This window comes from Heterocephalus glaber, unplaced genomic scaffold (assembly GCF_053883595.1).
Source record: "Heterocephalus glaber isolate CG9 unplaced genomic scaffold, H.glaber_assembly_v1.0 deba00001594, whole genome shotgun sequence".
Lineage (NCBI taxonomy): Eukaryota > Metazoa > Chordata > Mammalia > Rodentia > Bathyergidae > Heterocephalus > Heterocephalus glaber.
The window spans coordinates 5,043,478-5,048,425 of NW_028258369.1; the positions used below are offsets into that span (position 1 = coordinate 5,043,478).

General features: G+C 41.3%; 1 pseudogene; it reads left to right on the plus strand.

Moving 5' to 3' along the window:
- The first annotated feature begins 479 nt into the window (after nt 1–479).
- Nucleotides 480–3,321, plus strand: LOC101707234 (DENN domain-containing protein 2C pseudogene; annotated as a pseudogene).
- Nucleotides 3,322–4,948: the final 1,627 nt, after the last annotated feature.

Consider the following 4,948-nt stretch of genomic DNA (forward strand, 5'->3'; position numbering starts at 1 on the left):
TTTTATTTTTTCCAGTCATGAAAAAGAGGGAACAGCTATAGGCTGGGCAACTACATTAGAAATATCTCAGCTTCTTATCTTTACAGATCACCTTCATTCCAACATTTGTACATTTGTTCTTAGTTTGACATCTAATGTACTCCCTCTTCACTTCCACCTGTACAAATGCTTTCCATTCCTGAAGATCTCAAATAGAGAGAGAGGGAATGAAGAGAGGGAGGCAGAGAGGGAGAGAAGAGAGGAGGAGGGGAGAGAGACAGACAGACAGACAGACACAGACAGGCAGGCCCTGACTCTGACCCTGACAGGTCAAATAGCCAGAGAGAGGGGCCGGGCAGGATTATTCAAGATAAAGTTGCAGTCATTTTCAATGAGGATCAATGATCAAAATTGTTCTTTTTAAAAAGACATTTCCAAGTTAAACATGAAAGAAAGGTAGTGGAATCATTTCACTTCCGACACGATAAAGTGTACAGTATTTCACCATCCCTTGTAATGGAACCTTTATAAGATTCATCGCTTGTCATGCACCCAACTGGGAACATGGATGTTGGTTTTTCTCATTCTGCTGTTCAGATACTGTCAAGAAGCCACTGCAAAAACATCAAACAAAAAATTTCTCAGTGGTAAAGAAGGACTAATGGTACATCTAATCCAGCTAAGTGGCATCCAAAGGACTTTGGAGTGAGGTACAACTGTCAACAAGAGATTCTTCCTCAGAAAACTCCTATTGCTGAGGGAAAGAACAAAAAGTTGGGAGTAATCAACTCTCAAAATGTGGGTTTAGATATGAACAAAAGCCATGATCTAAGTGAGGATGAAGATGAGAAACATGAATATTATGATACACGCATATTTAAAAATGAATCAGAATCCAATTGGGTATGTTCAAAGGTCAAACAGACAGAAAGCTGGAAAGAAGTTGTGTTAGGTCAAGAGACTTCATTACCTCAAGGAAACTTTTATACCTCACAAATATTGTGGAAGAAAATAAAAGCACTTCCCTCAGATAAAGTCATAAATTTGGCTTTGGAACATTGTGGCCCTTCAGAAAAAAAACTGAATTGTAGCATTCTGAATAGTTCATATGGAATAACCAAGAGCTTAGAAAATATTTACTCTAAACCTGAGGATCAAGAATGTGGACCTTCTATAAATCCTTTGCCAAAACCACGTAGGACATTCAGATACTTATCTGAATCTGGTGTTATGCCATATAAAGAAAGAAACTGTGACAAAAAATGCTGTGAAAATAATTCTTGTGCAGAATCTACTTTGGCCTCTTCTCAGGAACCTGAACCAAAGAAATATGGTGGAAAAATTAGAGGGAGATCTAAAAGGAAATCCTTTGAATTTGAGGATATTCAGCACTTTCGAAATCGGAATTCACAGAAGATTCATGAAGAACTTGGGAGAAATTCTGGTTCAGCACTTTATTATACACAATCAGAGGATAATATCTATGAAGACATCATATTTCCCACCAAAGAAAATCCATATGAAGATATTCCAGTGCAGCCTTTGCCCTTGTGGAGATCCCCTTCAGCATGGAAGTTGCCACCCCCTAAAAGTGCTTTCAAAACACCCAAGCTTCCTCACAAACCACAGTTCCTTCACCGGAAGACTACAGAACTGAAGAACTCGCAAACTTATTTACGGTCAAAGCTTATGAAGGATACCACTTTGCCTGTCACTTTAACTGAATGGAAACTTTTCCGAGCTGGAGAAGTTGCAAACAGAAAAAGGAGAAATCTTCCAAGGTTTGTATTGAAAATAGATGACGTATTTCAGTCTAAGCGAGGAAACAAGAAGATAAAGTTACACCCTTACACTGGAAAGGAAGTACCTCCTTCAAAAGGTGAAACCAGTGGGAATGAAAGTGATGGCGAGTATCTGCCAAAGAATCGCCACAAGCGCTTAGCACAACTGCAGCAGCCTTCCAAGAGGAATCCTCACTACCAGACCTTGGAGCGGGATCTTATTGAACTGCAAGAGCAGCAGTTGTCTGAACTTTTTGTGGTGGTGTCTCTGCAGAAGCAGCCATCAGGAATAAGCTACACTCCCCAGGTCATACAGCAGTTCCCTAGCAAGGGTGATCATGGCTATAAGCAATCAAAAGACACTGTAAGAATGGCTCAAAGTTATCCCCAAATTTTGTTTTCCGGATTCAGAGGACTGGGTGCCAACTTCAGAACTCAAGAGTGAAACTTTCTCGTTCGTTTTGACTGGTGAAGATGGAAGCCGGTGGTTTGGTTACTGTAAGAAGCTCTTGCCAGAAAGCAAAGGAAAGCAACTCCCTGAGGTGTACTGCATGATTAGTCGCCTAGGCTGCTTCAATCTGTTTTCAAATATTCTGGATGAAGTAGAGAAGAGAAGAGAAATGTCTCCAGCCCTCGTTTACCCGTTCATGCACAGTGTCATGGAGGCCCCTTTCCCAGCTCCTGGACGTACCATCACAGTCAAGAGCTACCTCCCTGGTGCTAGAGATGGGTCCATTGAACTCTGCCGACCACTAGATTCACGATTGGAACATGTGGATTTTGAATGCCTTTTTAAGTGCTTGAGCGTGTGCCATCTCATCCGGGTCTACGCCTCTCTCCTTTTGGAGCGGAGGATAATCTTTGTTGCCAACAGCCTAAGCACACTGTCAAAATGTGGTCATGCCGTGGTAGCCACCCTGTATCCATTCACTTGGCAGCACACCTACATCCCAGTCCTGCCAGCATCCATGATCGACATCGTGTGCTCACCTACCCCTTTCCTCATCGGGATCCTGTCTTGCTCCTTACAGCAGCTCCAGGACCTGTCCATTGAAAAGGTGCTGATAGTAGACTCTGTGCTGACAAGTTCTTACAGGAGGTGTCTGATGAGAATGAAATTCTACCACCTAAACTTCAAGCTGCCTTGATACAGATTTTAGAAGAACGAAATGAAATCTTATCTCAGGAGAAGATTTTTTCACAAGATGTTACGCTCAATTCTCTGGTGTCTGAAGCATTTGTGAGGTTTTTTGTGGAGCTGGTGGGACATTATTCTTTGAACATGACTGTCACTGAGCGCGGGGAGCGTATATTCCAAAGGGAGCCATTCCGTAAGTCCCACACATCCCGAAGCGTACGCCACTTCCTAGATCTCTTCATGGAGACTCAGATGTTTGCAGGATTCATCCAGGACCAGGAGCTTCGGAAAAGTGGGATTAAAGGTTTGTTTGAGGTTTGGGCTCTCCAGTATTTGGAAACAATTCCTGAATCTGAGCCTAGTGGGGTGAATAGAATTTTGCGGAGTCTTGGAACGAAAATGAAATTTTTGCAGAAGAAATGAATCTTAAATAGAATGAAAAGTGCCAAAGAAAATGTTTCACTGAGGGTCAGGATGCCTTTGAAGTATTCTACAAAATCTTTGAAATTTTAAAAGGTTAAGCAGCAGCTCCAAGTTCTCAGAGGAGGAGTTCCTTTTGCTGCGGCACAGTCACTGGAGAACTGTTGGAAGTAACTGGAACTGATGCTTTCTACTACTGCCAACGTGTTTTTCACTGTGGCCTTTTCTATTTGATTCTTGGGCTCATTCTCTGTGTTATATGCTTAGTCTGTGACAGCCATTGTCTTTACAAGGGAAAAGCTGTTACCGAATATTTTTTAAAATAAAAAGCTTAAAGATGAGGCTAATGAAAGAAAGGCTGGGTTTGGTGAACTAGAGAGACATTATTGAAATGGCAGAGAATAGCCTTACACACATAATTCTCATCACTGAAATACCATGGCAGCTTTAAACCTATGGGCTAAAAAGCTGGGCTCTTCGGCACATACCTGTAGTTCCAGCTACTTGGGAGGTTGAGGCAGAAAGATCACGAATTTTGAGTCCACCCTGGGCAACAGAATGAGACCTTGTCTCAAAATAAAAATGTTGGTAAAGCCATGGGTTGTTTGAAGTTTCATCATTTATCTTTTTTTGTCTAATATCCTATCAAGGGGAATCTCTCTTATGTGGAAGCCCTTGTTATCAGATATTTATAAAAGAAGACGTGTTGTAGCTCCTCCACAATGTGTGACCCTTGAATCAGCTTGTCCCTCACATGTCATTATTACACTTTGCATATTATAGCTAATATAAAAATATCCTTTCAAGGACATGGGAACTACCTTTTTTGTATGTGTTCACTATTTGGTGTGCATCGTGGTATATGTATATATGTCATCTTATTCAAGCCTTAAGTCAACTCTATGAGAGAGATATTTCCATCTCCATTTTACTGATGATGAAGAAACTAAGTCAAAGAGACTACTTAGCCAGTTATATAATTCAGATATATGTGAAGCAAAGACTTTATTTTATGAACACAAAAACTTGTTTAGAAATGAAAATATGAACTCTGTAGATTGTAGCTATTTGAAAGGTTTTCTGTTAAGTGTACCAGAGCCACCTCTCAGCTCTTAGGATAAAGGACTTTAGACTACAAGCACCTAGATGAGGCTTCCTCCCCCTGCCCCCTTTTGGGTGTGCTGGGAGTAGAATCCAGGTTTTTGCACATGCTAGGCGAATGCTGTACCACTCAACTACACTCCCAGTGTTAGACTTTTCTTTTTTGACAGTACTAAGGACTGGACCCAGGGCCTTTGCATTGAGCTACACATCACCAGCACCTTTTCATTTTGAGGCAGGGTCTCACCAAATTGCCTAGCCTGGGTTCCAACTTTTGATCCTCCTGCTTCAGCCTCCCAGAGTGCTAGGATTACAGTTACGCACCACCACACCCGACCCACTGTGAAATTCCCTTAAAATTGTTGGACTTTTGCTTTAATTAAATGTGACTCAGTATGAACATTTCCTGAGCATATACCACAATCACCCAGATCTTTAATATCTAAAGCAGCAGTAGTGATAAAGGGGTTTGTCAGTGATGTGATATTCGTTGATAAGTGTTATAGGAAATGTCAGCTTTTCTTTAACT